The sequence below is a fragment of the Puma concolor genome, chromosome E4 (genome assembly GCF_028749965.1).
Source record: "Puma concolor isolate L17-30 chromosome E4, mPumCon1.1.hap2, whole genome shotgun sequence".
NCBI classification, from domain to species: Eukaryota; Metazoa; Chordata; class Mammalia; order Carnivora; family Felidae; genus Puma; species Puma concolor.
In genome coordinates this window covers 19,228,015-19,246,510 of record NC_141683.1, presented here as the reverse complement: position 1 = coordinate 19,246,510, position 18,496 = coordinate 19,228,015, and the positions used below count along the sequence as shown (strand labels likewise).

Sequence of the window (18,496 nt, the reverse complement as noted above, 5' to 3'; positions counted from 1 at the left end):
GAATGTTAAATTTTAAAAAAATGTCAGATCAACACAAGAACTAATCTCTGAGTCTACCAGTTCAAAGTCATGTTATATTACTGGCTTCTGAATACATAAATGCCTAATTATTTGAGTATTATCAAGCAACTCAGAATAACTTTCTTGAGTAGCCTAGACTTCCTGTTAGTTCCCGGTAAATGCTCCTTTTTTTACACCTAAGCCATTAATTCACAATTCTGACTTACAAATTTGCAAGGGTTGATATCAAATTCTTCAGTGTAAAGTTTCAGTATCTTCCTGCTACCACTTCCTCTTCTTTGGAAGTCAGGGTAAGTTGTTTCTTAAGACTTTCTGGTACCTTTGCTGTGCTTTGTTATTTTGCAATGTTTGCCGACATGGTTCTGATCATTCTGTCAGTAAACTTGTTTAGTGGAGCCAGTAATATTCCAGATGTGCTGGAAGCTAAACCCTTGCTTACCACAATTTTCCTTTGGTGAAATTCATTCCCGCTTAAACCAGAAAAAAAAAAATATTTTGTTAGGGAAGTTGTAAGCAAGTCAAGAACTTTTCTGAGTTTAATTCAAGAAATAAAGTCAATTCCTTTAATACTCGAAACATAACTTTAAAATATATTTTTGTTCCCTTTAACATTTTACTTAAACTTCTTCTTGAGTATCAGTCCTTCATACATCAATGCTAGATATTTGTGATTTTCTTGTATTTGTTCTACCGAGATTCCTTTTATTTAATTTTAATCATTTTATTCTAAAACATACACACACTGGAAAAAAATCCACAAATTAATGATATAATAACCTTTTGTTTTCATCCTCTAAAAAAAGTTTGTTATCAGATTTTTGTTTATTGAGCTCCACATATTTCTGAATCTTATTCCCACTAGGAAACCTAATGATTACAAGAGACTGCAATTATTAAAAAGCCGTCAATATTGCTACTTTTTTCTGCTTCCTTCATCCTCTCCTAGCTCCAATTAGTTAGAAGTAATTTATTTCACTAAACTTATGACAGATAATATCATCAAGATAATAATTGCTTTGGGGTTACAAAGTATTTTTGTATAGCTATTTATATAAACATTGATACCTATTCTTTAAAATATTAAAAATTATATTTATAGAAATATTTGATAATTAGTAGCAATTAACGTTATTGGTGAAAAATTTAAACCTCCCCCCCCCAAGAAAAAAACAGACAAATCAAGAAAAATCCTTATCAAACACTGGCAAATGTTTCAAAGCAATATTTATTATCATATTGTGAAAATATATTGAAGTACTACACTTTGCAGTGATTAATCAAAACTAGATTTTTCCCCTCAAATAACTTCTCATTTATTAGTGATAACATTCAATAATTTCCTAGAGGAAAAAAAAGTTTGTGTTAGGTGGCTTGTGGTGAAGTTACTGGCTTTAGAATATAGCTTCATTATGTGTTAGAGACAGATAAATGTGGTGTCAATCTCCAAAAATTATAATAGAACATAATTTGAGAAAATGCCATGTCACTTTTCACTCTATTCATATTTAACCCCTCTTTTTAAGTCATCTTTCTCCTTGCCTCCTAGTTTTGGGACATCACACAAATTCTATAACCAAGATGTTAGAACACGATCTTTCCTCCTTGCTGCTTACCAAACCAAATGAGAAGCTTGTATTATAATGAAAAACATGGTTTAACTAGATTTAGCAATGTCTTCCACATATTCCTTCCACTTTTTACCCTGTGAAACATGCTCAAAATAATTTGAATTGCTCTTACCCAGTAAATGGCCGTGAAGTAGTCATTTGTATTTATTTAATGTTTGTTGAAAGTTCCTATCTTTTGGGGCACCTGTGGGTGGCTCAATCAATTAAGTCTGACTCTTGACTTCATCTCAGGTCATGATCTCAGGGTCATGGGATTGAGCCTCGCGCCAGGCTCTGTGCCGGCAGTGTGGAGCCTGCTCGGGATTCTCTCTCTCACTCTGCCTCTCGCCCGTTCGTGCTCTCTCTCTCTTTCTCAAAATAAATAAACTTAAAAATATATACTAAAAAATAAAAAGAAAGCTCCTATCTTCTAATACTAGAAGCGTGCTCTTCAACTAGTTTATCTTTCTTTAACAACACTTTTTTTTATCTATCATCTATCATCTCATCTAAGTATCTATGTAGGATTCAAGTTGTGAAAGTGTAGATATTTCTTTCAAAAGGGATAAGAACTTATCACTCAGCACTTTGATGCACTTATGCTGTAAATTGCAAAGGGATTTTTTTCTTACAGTTTCTTATGTGTAAGTGAAGGCTTTTCATTTGTGGTAATTATGCAGCTGTCTCATGATTCTGTCGTGCTTGCCATGTTTGCCTTGCTTTCTTGTATAATCTCAGTGACATGAGTTATAATATTCTGCCACGCTGAGTAGTTGAATAACCAGTCTTAATGCAGATGAGAAAAAAATTCTTGTGTAAACTTTCCATATTCCTTGAAGCATGTCTCTGAAGTACAAACAATTTTGTTATCTGTTAAATATTAAATCATGTATTATTATTTTATTCATTCAGTTGGGTAAATCTCATCAGATAAAAAAAATTAAACTACTACAACATACTTCATTCCTCAAGAGAAGATTTGCGATGGAGTTTTTTTTTTTTTTCCTTTTGTAAATGTTATAGTTCTTAGCATCTCCATTGCTCCCATTTGAGCACTATGTCAACTATGTTTTAAAATTAAGCCATCATTTGATAACCAATATTCTTTGAGACTGGAAAAAAAAAGGACCTAATATTCCTTCTAATATGTATCCAGTTACGTTTAACAGAAAAAAAATGATCATTCAAAACAACCCCCAAAAAATCCAACTTAAGGTAAAATTTGTGGCAGAAAATAGCTTTTCTCCTTACTTTTGCTCCTTATTAAATTCTCACTGAGCAGGTCAGATATATAAAAAGGATTTAATTACCATACAGAAGACTATCTGTGTACTTCAGTTGGTAGCTGATCTGTACACCTAGAACTAATTAACATTTTAAACACGAAATTATTAATGTTTTGAATTACTATATTCCTAGTTAAGATCTTGGATCTTCAAAGTATGATTTGGTTGGGGCGCCTGGGTGGCGCAGTCGGTTAAGCGTCCGACTTCAGCCAGGTCACGATCTCGCGGTCCTTGAGTTCGAGCCCCGCGTCAGGCTCTGGGCTGATGGCTCAGAACCTGGAGCCTGTTTCCGATTCTGTGTCTCCCTCTCTCTCTGCCCCTCCCCCGTTCATGCTCTGTCTCTCTCTGTCCCAAAAATAAATAAACGTTGAAAAAAAAATTAAAAAAAAAAAAACAAAGTATGATTTGGTCAAGTTACTCAATTCTTCCGATCTTGGTATATGTAAAACAGATGTGAGTCACATCACCTATTCTTTACAGGAACTGAACAGATTAAATGAAATGATTAATGTGAAGCAATTCATTACTGTTTGAAAATTAACAAGCGTGAGCACTCAGGGCACGGGGATGATGACGGTGATGATGATGGTGATTGATGGTGATAGCTAACAATCACACATTTACAGCATTATGAGAAATGTAATTTTATTTTTATGAGAAGATTCGCATTTTAATATGTGTTTCCACTTAGCTTGGATGGCAGAAATTTAATCTCAATCGGTGCGATCAGTGCAGGTTCCTACTTCCTTTCTTTGACATGGGACTATTGGAAAGATTAACATGGCACCTGGTGACAGCTGGTGGGAAGGACTATCTCTGCTTGTCAAGATCATCATTTATTTATGTTGGCATCCACTGAGATGTCTGTACCACCACCTGACTTAGTGGAGAGAGTACACTGTACAATATTTCCTTTTCTCAGGCATGAGAAAGCCATTCACTTTTGTTCAGGTCTTGTCTGCTTACACAGTCACATTCATGCTGTTCTATCATGAATAGGAAACATTCCGATCCCTGCGGAGCACTTTTAGGCTTGTCTGCTTTAACATACAATACACACTATTATTTTGTTACCTTGAAGATCTGGGAGTAAAGGGATTCCTGGTCCTTGCCATTTTTCCTGGACCATATTTAAAGAATGTAGACTGAGCTTCTTCTCAGATGGTCAAACTTACAAAAACTTTTTCTATCTACCTCTCCTATCCACCACTCCCAGAACTGAGTGAGGTATAGGAAAAATTATCAAGATCAACCACCATATTTTTTTGGAATCCAAAGTCTCCAGTTTCTAGATACCTTGTATGATATCTCTTGCTATCTTTGCTTTAAAGAAAATTTGAGTTCTATAAAACTTAGCTATATTATTATCATTCCTTCTCTCTGTGTTTTGTTCTTAGCCATATTTTTCTCCTTAAACTTCTTTCCCTGTAGGCAATCATATAGTTCACATAGCTATAACTATAGTTCTCTGTTGATTATTTTGAAGAATCTACATAATCCCTGATTATTTCCTCTGAACTCCAGTACAAAATATAGCTTATTTTGTAGATACCTCCTCTGGGATGTCCATAGTAGCTTAGGCTTAGTATATGAAAAAAGTGAATACTTTGTATTCCAAAACTTACTCCTTACTGTATGTATTTCTACATTGGTACCATCATTGTCCTATTTTTTGTTTTTAGAATAGCAACATCAGAATTTTCTCGTTTCCCTTTCTTACCTTTAGGGTGTAGTTGCTATATCTTATAAATTTGAATATTTAATGATTCTCTTAATGCTTTTTTTTTTTAAATTCTTTCTGTGACTTTGTTTTACTTACCTTTTATTTAGTCTATTAAAATAGGGTTTGGCAGGTTTTCCTTTCTTCTCCTTCTAGACTTTGTATTCACTCTTCATATTGTCACCAGAACCATTGCACCCCAGTGTTACCACATAAGCTACTCATTATTTGTTTTCTGCTGTTCTCTCAGATGTTAGTGTGCTCTTTCCTAAAGCAACTTCCCTTTAATATCCTCCCTACCTGTCATTTCCCCCATGCCTCTGGAACATCTGATTTCACAGTAAATAAATAACCCACATTGTAAGCTTCTCCTCTCAATCATCTTTACCCCCTGGTGTTATAAATGACCTACCACTCCACTGAAGCTATTTCCCCTGCAGGCAAATCAAGAAGAAGCTTATTCTCACATACCCTTCCTTACCTTAAACTTGCTCCCCTATACTACTATCATATTATTACTTCCTAACTGTCAATTTCTCCTCTGCCCTTGAATAAAATCATCTGCTGTTTTAAAGCTTAAACCATCAGAGCTTTTTATTCTCTGCCCTCTTCTTACCACTATAATCTATTGAACTAAAAGTAATTTCATGACATTTACTGAAGACCCTAACACTGGGGTCTATACATTCTTCATCAGCCAAAACTTGCTCTAACATCCAGGGCTATTTTAAATATCCATATGGACTACACAGATGGCATACTTGTTTTTTAGTTCCTCTATATTTTCATGTTGAGTGACTTCCAGTTTCTTTTTTTTATTATTTTTTTGAATTTTTTAAATTTTAGGGAGTGCCCTCCTTATTCACTATCACCTATTTAACCCATCCCCTACCCACTTCCTCTCTGATAACCATTAGTTTGTTCTCTATAGTTAAGAACCTGTTTCTTGGTTTGTCTCTCTCTTTTCCCTTTGTTTGTTTGTTTTGTTTCTTAAATTCAACATATTAGTGAAATCATATGTTATTTGTCTTTCTCTGACTGACTTATTTTGTTCGGTATAATACTCTCTAGCTCCATCCATGTTGTTGCAAATGACCAGATTTCATTCTTTTTGATGACTGAGTAATATTCCATTGTATGTATATACCACATCTTCTTCATCATCTATCAGTCAATGGACATTTGGGCTGTTTACATAATTTGGCCATTTTTGATAATACTGCCATTAACATTGGGGTGCATGTATTCCTTGGAATCAGTGTTTTTTTTTTTTTTTTTTTGTATCCTTTGGGTAAATATCTAGTAGTACAATTGCTGCATCATAAGGTAGTTCTATTTTTAACTTTTGGAGGAATCTCCAAACGTTTTTCAGAGTGTTTTCCAGAGTAACTGCACCAGTTTGCATTCCCACAAACAGTGGAAGAGTGTTCCTCTTTCTCCTAATTTTTGCCAAAATCTATTGTTCCCTGTGGTGTTAAATTTAGCCATTCTGATAGGTGTGAGGTGGTATCTCACTGCGGTTTTAATTTGTTTTTCCCCGATGATGTGTGATGTTGAGCATCTTTTCATGTGCCTGTTGACTATCTGTATGTCCTCTTTGGAAAAATGTCTATCCATGTCTTTTGCCCATTTTTTAAATTGGATTATGTGTTTTTTGGCTTTTGAGTTTGATAAAGTCTTTACATTTTTTGGATATAACTCTTTATTAGATATGTCATTTGCAAATATTTTCTTCTGTTGCATAGGTTGCCCTTTTTTTTTTCTCTATTGCTTCCTTTGCTTTTTAGAGATTTTTATCTTGATGAAGTCCCAATAGTTTATTTTTTCTTTTCTTTCTCTTGCCTCTGGAGACATATCTAGAAATAATTTGCTTTAGCCGATGTCAAATAATTTACTGCCTGTGTTCTCCTCTAGGACTTTTATGGCTCACATTTAGGCCTTCAATCATTTTGAGTTTGTTTTTTGTGTATGGTGTGAGGTAGTGGTCCAGTTTCATTCTTCTGCATGTTGCTGTCCAGTTTTCTCACCACCACTTGTTGAAGAGACTGTCTTTTTTCCACTGGTTGTTCTCTCCTGCTTTGTCAAAGATTAGTTGACCATATAGTTGTGGATTCATTCTTGGGTGTTCTATTCTGTGCCATTGATCTATATGTCTATTTTTGTGCCAGTACCACACTGTTTTGATCACTACAGCTTGTAATATCACTTGTAGTGCATAACTGTTATGCCTCTAGCTTTGCTCTTCTTTGTCAAGGTTGCTTTGTCTATTCAGGATCTTTGGAGGTTCCATATGAATTTTAGGATTGTTTGTTCTAGCTCTGTAAAAAATGGGGTTGGCATTTTGACAGCAGTTGCATTAAATGTGTAGATTGCTTTGGATAGTATAGACCTTTTAACAATGGTTGTTCTTCCAATCCGTAAGCATGGGATGTCTTTTCATTTCTTTGTGTCATCTTCCATTTCTTTCATCTGTGTTTTAGAGTTTTCAGAGTACAGGTCTTTCACCTCTTTGGTTAGGTTTACAATCCAATAAGAAGATATACCAATTTTAAATATGTATGCACCCAACATGGGATCACCTAAATATATAAAACAATTAATAACAAACATAAATAACTAATTAATAATAGTACAATAATAGGGGAGTTTAACAGCCATTTACATCAATGGACAGATCACCTAAATAGAAAATAAACAGGGAAATAATAGCTTTAAATGACACAGAGGACCAAATGGACTTAACCGATACATTCAGAACATTCCATCCTAAGAAAGCATAATGCACATTCTTTAAAAGTGCACATGATGGGACATTCTCCAGAAAAATCACATATTAGTTCACATATCAGGCCTCAACAAATACAAAACAATTAAAATTACACTATGTACCTTTTCTGACCACAATGCTATGAAACTAGAAGTCAGCCATAAGAAAAAAAAATTGGAAAGATCATCAGTCTTTAGCAACTTTCTTTGTAGTAAATGATTAATTTAATAATTCCTTTAGTCATAGATTCCCCTTGTACTCCTATTTCCTATATCTTCATCTTATGCTAGTTTTACTTTCTTAAATGAATTTTTTTCAGTCCTCTGCTTATAACTTTTAATGTCTTTTTCTTGTGACTGAGATGAAGTCCATTATCTTGCCCATATTTAACTGGTCCCTCCAGGAACTGCCCCTCGCCTTTTGGTTTTATCCATTGCATTTTTACACTATATTTTTCCACTTATATTTTCTTTTCACTTCCAATATATATATTTCACTTTCAATATATATAATTCATTTTAATAATGTTATTAAAAACAGTAATTAACATACTCTCAGCTCTGGGTCTTGCACATGCATTCTGTTCTACTGCTAACAATTTTTCTCCATTTTGAATAATATTTTTGAAGTTAAAAAAAAACTTGTTTTAAAAGGGCTGAAATTATTGTATGCTTAATTGAAGAGATAGGTTGTACAAGAAAAAATCTTGAAATTCTCTTTTTCAATGTCCTCCAAGATTTGTATTCCCTTATATGTGCCTTGTTCTTTCCTCAGATTGGAATCGAGTGTAAATGTGGCTTCTAGTTTTTCCCTCATATCATTCTCGGGCTTCAGACAAGGTGCTGGACCTCTTAGCCTACAAGCAGGTTATGGGTCATAATACCAGGGAAAGATAAAGCTTTGGGTGATAAAAGTTCCTTCTACATGGCACCCTTACACACTTTGGTCTTCTCCAATTTCTCAGGTGTCCACATGTTTTTATGTGCACGTCATAGTGAGCTAGTTTGACTTATCATAAAAATGCAAGATCCTTAGTACATAGGTCTCAGTTTAGGAATTTGTATTAGTTTTCTATTGCTGCTGTAACAAATTACCACAAACTTGGTGGCTTAACATAATACAAATTTATTACTTTTTAGTTCCGGGAGCCAGAAGTCCAACATGAATCTCATACTAAAATCAAGATGTCAGTAACACTGCATTACTTTTGGAAGCTCTAGAAGAAAATTAATTTTCACTCCACTATTCCAGCTTCTAAAGGTGACCAGCATCTGTTGGTTTCCAGCCATATTCCTCCATCTTCAAACCAGCATGGTCAGGCCAAGTCTTTCTTAAGCTACCGTCTGATTCTCTTTTGATTCTCTCTCCTTTACTTTTAATGACATTTTTGATGATAATGGGCCCACCTGCTTAATGTGGATAATCATTCCATCATAAAATCAGATGATTAGCAATTGTATTTCCCCTTTGCCACAGAACTTAGGGTAATTCACAGCTTCAGGGGAGTCGAATGTAGACATTTGGAAGGAGGTGGGAGTAATGTGCCTAATCCAGTATATGTTTCTCCAAGGAACTTTCTCTTATTCCCTCTCCATTCTAGATTATTGATTTTCACTTGTGTTTCCAACAATACTTCTACTTTTAAAGGTTAAATATCACTTATTACACAATATACTATAGTCCAAAGCCTAAATATTTATCTACGTCTATTTCTAGCATGCAAAACTGCATGATGGCAGGGGCTGGCTGTGTATTAGTCACTACCGTAATTCTCACACACACAGGAATTTCTGAAGAAATAAACTAAATGAATGAATGGATACCCTGTGCAGAGAGCCAAGATTTAAGGTTAGAGTGTTGAGTTAAATCCTAGCTCTACCACCAATAAACTAATGATATGGAAACCGGTTAATTTATCAAGTCACCATATCCTTATCTAAAAATTATTCAAAATATTATGTGTCTTACCTCCCAACATTATCCAATAATAACATGAGCTAAAACACATAAAGTCATGTTGTTAATTGACAAGCTACCTATGTAAATAGAAAATGAAGTATTATTAGATCACATATTGTTCTTTATAGTTTCTCAATTCTCAAAAACCTAGTCCTAACAATGAGTCCAGAAAAAAATTTCAAATTCTATATCATTTTATTAAGATCTTTTTTTTTTTCGGGGCGCCTGGGTGGCTCAGTCGGTTGAGCGTCCGACTTGAGCTCAGGTGACGATCTCGCGGTCCTTGAGTTCGAGCCCTGCATCGGGCTCTGGGCTGATGGCTCAGAGCCTGGAGCCTGCTTCCGTTTCTGTGTGTCTCTCTCTCTCTCTCTGCCCCTTCCCCGTTCATGCTCTGTCTCTCTCTGTCTCAAAAATAAATAAAACGTTAAAACAATTTTAAAAAGATCTTTTTTTTTAAATCTGGCCTAAATTTCTCTTTCTAAAAGTGTCTTAGATTATATCTAATACTCATTCTTTTTTTTCTAGTGAATTTAATTATACTCTATTCCTAAGCCATACTATATTCAATTATTCTTTACAAAGTGATATATTATTAAATATCATTATAAAATGTATTTTCCAAGTATGTTCAAATACTCATGGCATAATGCCTATTGTATTCTGTTACAACAAGAATATTAATAGCAGTAAAATGTCTACATTATTTCAAATATTACATGAGCTTTATATCCATTTCCAACCTTGATCTTTACTGAGGAGATTCCATCCCTGAGATTTTTATTCCCATCCTGCAGGTGAGAAATCCAGTACAATGAGGTTTTCAGAGTCTACTGGCTCCTCCACAGAATTCTCTTTTCTCATTTTTTATTTACTGAAATGTTAATCTTTTAACCCACTGAGATATTACCTACTTTCTTAAAATTTAACTTCCTCAGTTGCCAATAATTATAGCATTCTCTACATTTCTACAGCATATTTTGTGTGTGTGCATTTCCAAGCTATTTTATTCTCCATTAAAAATATAGTTTTTAGTACAGTTCAGTCCAAGATAAAATCAAGGTTTAAAATACCTTTTTTAAATATCAAAATGTCTACCACAGTGCTCTCTTTATGTAAGTCATCCATTATCGGTCGAAACTAAATTAGATAATTGAAGTGAAAAATACAAGATCTGTAAGCTGGCTAGGTGGCTCTTAACATCTCTTTCAGCTATACTTTATTTCATAAAATTGAATGTGACAGAGGAAAGGTCAGCCAAGACATTAAAGTACTTAGCTATAGTTTTTCTGAATTTGATACTATGAGTTGAAAAGTATTTTATACATTAAGCTTACAGAGTACCAACATAACAGAAGAATGAAACTCAAACATTAAGAGGCCATCAAGGTCAGTTGAATGTAGACTAGAATCCTGCCTTTCTTTGTGTGGCTCTATGGTATTTACTCTAAATATCTCAGTTTTCTCATTTGTCATATCGGAAGAGTTCACTTTACCTCGAAGGTTGTTATGAGAATAAAATAAAACATAGAACTTATCAGAGTGCCTGGAACATATTTATGTCTCAATTACACTATGGAGGATGTTATTATAAGAACAAAAAAGTTACACATGTCAAACCAGATAGAAATACTTTATATGTGGTTAATATGAAAATATATGTTGTAGCAGGATTCTCACACAGAGAGTCCTGACACCGAGGTTTTCCTTCCAGGAAGCAACTTTATTTGTGCCAGTACTGGCTCAGTTGGATTCGTACTGAAAAATTGAGCCCTGAACGCCACATGGCTTAGTCTTTTATGCATCTTCAACTTCTTTGCCTCCCATATATGGGTAATGTATAGACATACAGTCTGATTGGGTGATCTCATGTTACAGAGTCATGATGGATGTCATGTACCAAGGTTGCCTTCCCTTATCTTGAGGTCTTTTCTCACCATATTCCTTAGGGAGGGGACTCTACCACAGTATCACATAGTTGGTAGAGCTTTTCTTTGTAGTTCTCTCTACATAGAGAGCCTTCCCTACTTAAATTATTGTTGTTAAATTCCTGTTGTTTTTGTGCATCCTGTTTTACCACAGTTACCACTCTCACATTGCCCTCCTCACCAGTCCCCAACTTTGACCTGCTTTTGTTTCAGGCACCTGATTCACCTATACTACCTCTTACTTTATCTATATCTATATTGATATCGATATCAATATTGATATCAATATCAATATTTTTTTACCTTAACAGAGAGAGAGAGAGAGAGAGAGAGAGAGAGAGTGTGCATAAGTGGGGGAGGGGCAGAGAAAGAGAAACTCCACACTGTGCACGGAGCCCTATGCAGGCCTCCATCTTATCAACCCGTGGGATCATGACCTGAGCCAAAACAAAGAGTCAGATAGATGCTTAACCAACTCAACCATCCAGGTGCCCCTACCTCTTACATTTACTTTCATCTTACCTATTGACTTGATATAAATGAATTAGGGTAAGACACTACCAAATTTTGTTGCTTTGATTTATAAAGCATCTCAACAGCTTCTCTTGAGGAACACTCAAAAAAAAAAAAAAAAAGAAAAAAGAAAGAAAGAAAAGAAAAAAAACACACAAAACGTTCTGGAAGTACCAATCTTCTGTACTTAATTAACTAGACAACCAATTTATCTAAAAATTTAATTACACAGCACTCAAGTAGGTCCAACCAATTATATTTGTAAATTTTTTTTAAATTGTTGTAAATTACTTGTAATCTGTGTCCCCCATCTTGACCTGACAATATATGCATTCAAATAATTTGTAAATTAAATACCCTTATGCAACACAAAGTTTGTGGTTGATAACAATGGTAATTACTACAAGAATACATGGGTGAATTTGAAATGAATGTTTTAATTCAAATTTAATAGAATGCCAATCTTGCTCAAGCCCATAAACCGTATATTCCCAGAATAGGTTATTGTATCTGCAAGTTGGCAAAGATTTCCAATTAAATGTTAGAGACTATAAAGAAATAATCCTTCACATACACTATGACATTTCCCGCAAAATATCACCCATATCCTTAGCTATCTTTTGTTATCTGATGATACAAAATGAGATTTAATTTAAGATTTGAGATCAGTATTTCAGAGTTTTAATTTAAGAAATTTTATCTTGCTCTACTTTTCAAAACCTTTGTATCTCTCACATTTGAAAGTTCTCAGTTACTTCTGGAAAAAATTGCAGAAGAAAGGCTGAGCATATTAAAAACACCTTAAGTCCTATTTCATTTCCTATTTGGAGAGATAATGGCAACTTATAACTGGATCCACAGCGAAGGTATTTTGAACACCTAGGAAAGGCTGCTCTATTCAAGACTCTATGGTGGATTAGATGTATCTGGGATATCACTGAGAAACATTTGTTTTCCCAAATACCTGTGGAGAACATATAAATGTATTACTACAAATTCTATATTTTGACTTATTTTCATGTTTGTTTTTATGCCATTTCAAGACTTATTTTAGCTCTTTGAAATACATATATGTTTCCTTTCACACTATCTCTATATTATAGCTCATTTTCAACTATGCAGGAATTTTGTGGACTATTGTATTCAAATTTGCAATAACACAATTTATAAAAGATCATAATTGTCTATTAAGTATTGGCACCACTTCAAATGTGGTGAGTAACTTAAACACAAAAATGCTTTCATTAGTAAGTGTTTTCATCTATGAAGTGGCCTTAGACGTACTTGACATATATCCTTGATTTTTCTGGACAATCTTGATTTTAAACATTCTGTCCAGTTACGAGACCACATGCTCTGTACATATCAAGAAATATGATGAACACGCCTCAAGGCGCATGAGCTTTCAATCCACTGGCACCATTTTTATGTTTTGCTGTGTTCAATCTTTATAAACTTGTTTGGATCTGTGGAAGTAGACTTTACATTTCTTTTGTTTTTCTTCCATGTCTCTAGTTCCATCATCTCTATATCTCTAGCTCTTCTTCTACTTCTTTACCTATGTATTCTGTGTCACCAGCTTTTTCTAATTCTATTTTGCCTAATAGATCAAATCAATTTCTTTTTCACACAAGGTAGGTTTTTGTTTCCTTTCCTTTTTTTGTAACTATATGATTTAAACTTCTTACACGGTAAAGCAGTGTTTATCTATTCAGAATAAGAGTGAAATTAATTGTAGCATTTTGTTAATACCATTTTCTAGATCTGTGATGATATTATTACCATTACTCTTTGAATCCTCAAACAAATCACTATTATTTTTATTTTATTCCTATTCTTTTTGGTTCCAAACCTCAAACTCTTAAATTTTTTTTTTCAACGTTTATTTATTTTTGGAACAGAGAGAGACAGAGCATGAACGGGGGAGGGGCAGAGAGAGAGGGAGACACAGAATCAGAAACAGGCTCCAGTCTCCGAGCCATCAGCCCAGAGCCTGACGCGGGGCTCGAACTCACGGACCGCAAGATCGTGACCTGGCTGAAGTCGGACGCTTAACCGACTGCGCCACCCAGGCGCCCCTCCAAACCTCAAACTCTTAATCATTACACTTTCCTGACACAATTGCTTGTTTGTTTGTTTGTTTGTTTTCAAATTTAATTACGTACCTCCTAACAGTGATCTTTGTCATCTAGGATTACTCTCTGCTCCATCAACATTCATTGCATTTTCATCTACACAAGTCTGTTCTCAGGTCTTTCTCTTAGCCTTGAATGCTTTTCACACATTTCTCACATATGAAAATTCTTGTCACTTTTCAAGACAAAGTTTAAATTCTATGTCTTCCATGAAGCTTTCCCTAATAATCAAGATTAAAATAAATGTCCCACCTTTACAAACCAAAAAGATTCATGATATGTGAGACTTGGCACTCACTGATTTTAGTTTGTGGAAACTCACTAGGATTCTGTTTCCAGCCTAGAACCAAGAAGAAAGAAAGTACAGGATAAAAGGAAATGCCTGGTTGTGTCCATGGGTAAATATTAAAATGTGTGGAATCTTTCAGAAAATACTACATTCGAATAAGTAGCGGTGATTTTAAAAGATACTACATTGCTGGTACAGATGCTATTATGCCTCTAGCTCTGGTTGAGGTAATAATCAACCCATTCAAAATGATATTTTCTTATTTGCTTGTATAAAATGGAAACCCTATGCTAGAAGTAAAAATCTGTCACCAAAAACTAAGGTGGTATGACCAACTTCTATGCCATGTTGTGAATACAAATGTATTAAAGGAAATATATACTTAAAGAAAAGTTTGGGTTTTGAAGTAAAGATATAAGGGTTTTAGATCAGGCTCTGGCTTTGAAAACATTTACTAGGTGAATAAAAAGATGTAAGGGAAATGAAGAATGGCAAGTTCCCTATCTCTGCTATAGAATATGGAATACTCCACCAAGGTTAAGGAATTAATATACATTAGCCAGCATTTATTTAGTGTTTATTGACTTCAATTATATTGTTTGTGTTCAAACTTAAATTGCCATTTGGTAGTGAAAAATAAGTTAATCTATTAATTTAATGTATTCTCACGTTGCGCATTTTGAATGACTGGAGAGGGAAAAAGTATAGGGTAAGTAATGTTAATTTTGAGAGAAGATGAGCAATGAGGAATCTTGGGGGAGAAGGTAGAGGCTTTATATATTTTCACAGAAGGTTGTTCTATGATTATACAATTAATGAGTTAGAGAGGCTTGGGATGGAAAGAAGGCTGAAGAAACAGTAACAAAGGGAGAAAGTTGTAATGATTACATATAACAAGCTTATGATATTGCTTTAAATTGTCTGTAACAGATAATTTCGGGATTTAGAGGAGCTCATTAGTATATAATTAAATGCCAGGCTCTGTGCTAGGCAGTTTACATATGCTATCATATTTCTTACAAAAAGGAATTTTGGTTGATAAAGCATGTCAGAATGATATTATAAGTATTTTTAGTCATATAAAAATATATTAGCACTGAAAACACATAATGTGTTTTAAATTCATTTTGGTTGACTAGCCCTTGAATTACTATCTTGATCACAAATTAATGTTCTCAGCCTGTATGCTTTATAAACATGAATATGAACTATCGGAGTTTTTGTCAGTGCTCCAAAAGTCAAAAGACAATAAAAAATTTCCTGGGGGCGCCTGGGTGGCGCAGTCGGTTGAGCGTCCGACTTCAGCCAGGTCACGATCTCACGGTCCGTGAGTTCGAGCCCCGCGTCAGGCTCTGGGCTGATGACTCAGAGCCTGGAACCTGTTTCCGATTCTGTGTCTCCCTCTCTCTCTGCTCCTCCCCCGTTCATGCTCTGTCTCTCTCTGTCCCAAAATAAATAAATGTTGAAAAAAAAATTAAAAAAAAAATTTCTTGTACAACCAACTGCAAATGCTTTGCATTCATTATATCATCCTCTTCCTTATAACCTTTTTCATTATGGACTTTTTCTCGGTGTTAATTTAAATAGGGAACCAGTTCAGTCAGAACAGCAGTTTTCTTAAAAAAGAAACAAACAAAAAAGGTGAGTCCCGGTCCCAATATACTAAAAACAAAAGCAACAAATAAGCGGGAATATACAGACAACTAGAGATTGGTTCCATTGAGTACTCAATGTCTTTCTAGCTGCAAACCCTGGAAGGACTTCCATAAAACTGGGTAAAGTTTCACAATCACTACACTAGAACATTAAAATAAAATGCATTAGATTAATTTAGGATGTGTATCTCATTTTCACTCTAAATATTTGTTTTGAGATTTAAATTTTATATACATAAGTAGGATTAACTAACAGTCGTATTTTCAGGTTAACAGATTATAAAGAGAATAAAAAATCCTGTTACTTGTATAGAAGTAATCTAATGGGAACTGGGGTGGCTCAGTCAGTTAAGTGTCTGATTTTGGCTCAGGTCATGATCTTATGGTTCATAGGTTCGAGCCCCACATTAAGGTCTGCACTGACATGTCAGAGCCTGGAGCCTGCTTCAGCCCTCTCTCTCCCTGTCTCTTAAAAATGAATAAAGTTAAAACAAAGAAGTAATCTAAGAATTATTTAAAAACTGGAAAATGAAAATAGATATCCTTCAAATGATTCATTAGCAACAAGATCTCATTTTAAGCAACAAAATTTTCTTACCCCATTTATATTATCCTATTAGAATAAGATTTGTACAATAAAAATCTTAAACAGTGAGTTTAATACCAGCCATACCAGTCATTTGAAACGTTCTTCCCAAATTATTTTTTGTTGTAACTCTAAGAAAAATTGATAACATTTCTCTGAAGATATGCATCTGGACCATACTTTAAAAAAAATGATTTTTTAAAATAGTTGTAGGGGAACCTGGGTAGCTCAGTCGGTTGAGCATTAAATTTTAACTCAGGTCATGATCTCAGGGCTCCTGAGTTTGAGCCCCTCATGGAGCTCACTGCTATCAGCACAGAGCCCGCTTCCTATCTTCCATCCACCTTTCTCTCTCTGCCCTTCCCCATTTGTGTTCTCTTTCTCAAAATAAATAAGCCTTTAAAAAATAAAATTAAAAATACATAAAATAGTTGTAAAATATACATAACATAAAATTTACCTTCTTGACCTTTTTTAAATGTACAGTTCAGTGGTATTAAATTAAATACATTCGTATTTTTGTGTATCCATCACCACCATCCATCTCCATCATCCATCACCTTGTAAAACTGAAACTTTGTATGCATTAAACAATAACTTTCCATTGCCCCCTCTCCTCAGCCCTTAGGAAATACCATTTTGTTTTCTATCTCTATGAATTTCACTACTTTAGGGATCTCAAATATGAATGATATAGTGTGTGTGTATGTGTGTGTGTGTGTGTGTGTGTGTGTGTATGACTGGCTTATTGCACCTCGCATAATGTCAACATTTATTCATGTTGTAGCATGTTTTAGAATTTCCTTCCATTTTAAGGCTAATTAATGTTCCATTGTATGTTTATGCCACATTTTACTTTCCAGTCATCTGTCTATGGGCAGTTGGGTTAGTTCCACCTTTTAGCTATTGTGACTAATGTTGCTGTAAACCTGAGTGTACATGTATTTCTTTCAGATCGTGCTTTTAATTCTTTTGTGTGCATACCCAAAAGTAGAATTGCTGTTTCATGTTGTAATTCTAGTTTCAATTTTCTGAGAAGCCACCACCTTGTGGCATCACCATGGAGATGAGATGATATTTCATTGTAGTTTTGACTTTATTAGTGATGATAGATACCTTTTTATATGTTTGTTGGCCATTTGTATACCTTCCAAGGATGAATGTCTGTTCAATTCCCTTGCCCATTTTAATGTTGATATACGGGAGTTCTTTATTATGCTGGATATTAACTACTTATTAGATACATGATAATTGTCTCCCATTTTATAAATTGTTTTTTCACTCTGATGATCGTGTCCTTTGACAGACAAAATCTTGCATTTTGGTGTAGTTCAGTTTAGCTATTTTTACATTTGTTGCCTATGTCAAAGAACTGATTGTTGTCATTATTGATTGTATTTTTCTATATTATTGCTTTCTTCTCTATTTTGTCCCCTTTCCTCTTTCTTGCTTTTGATTTGTTAATTATTTACTTACTTATTTTGCTTACAAGTGTATATCTAATTTTCATTCTTTTTTGAATTTCCAATGTAAGAATTTGAGATAATTTTCATCCTTATAACTACTTAACTATATCTAACAGTTGCTAATGCACAGCATTGTCAAGTTCTAAATACTTCCTTATTTCTGTTTTCATACATTCCTATGTTTTTGCTTTTTCAGATTTTTGCTCTTGAACAATCATAATTTTCTTGCTAGTTCAACACATTTTAAAATATTTTAATCTAGCATATTTAATTACATTCAAGTTAGAGACAATCTACCCTCCTACCACATATGGAAACTTTGTTCATTATTTTTAATTTTCTTTTTGTTACTATTTCAAAGCACAGATGCAAGGAGAAGGAGGGAAGCTATTTCCAAATACTGAGAGTTTTTTTTTTTTTTTTCATCTTTAGGAGTGAGCTATGCTTAGCATTATTGATGAGTAAAATTTATACTATCTGAAAAACATTTTCTTTGAAATAACTCATATTTCTCCTCCCAGATTTTACTAATAGTATTATTCTCACTTTTAGGGACTATTTAAAGAT

At 34.2% G+C, this 18,496-nt stretch overlaps 1 protein-coding gene and 1 non-coding gene across 4 annotated transcripts in view; one reads left to right on the top strand and one right to left on the bottom strand.

Annotated features, from left to right (window-relative positions):
• The window catches only part of BRINP3 (BMP/retinoic acid inducible neural specific 3), a 416,023-nt gene that overhangs the window by 168,155 nt on the left and 229,372 nt on the right, over positions 1-18,496 (top strand). The gene's annotated exons all lie outside the window — the stretch shown is intronic.
• LOC147572486 (small nucleolar RNA SNORD29) lies at positions 8,357-8,422 on the bottom strand. The gene has a single exon (XR_015246468.1). It is a non-coding gene; the product is annotated as a small nucleolar RNA SNORD29 (small nucleolar RNA).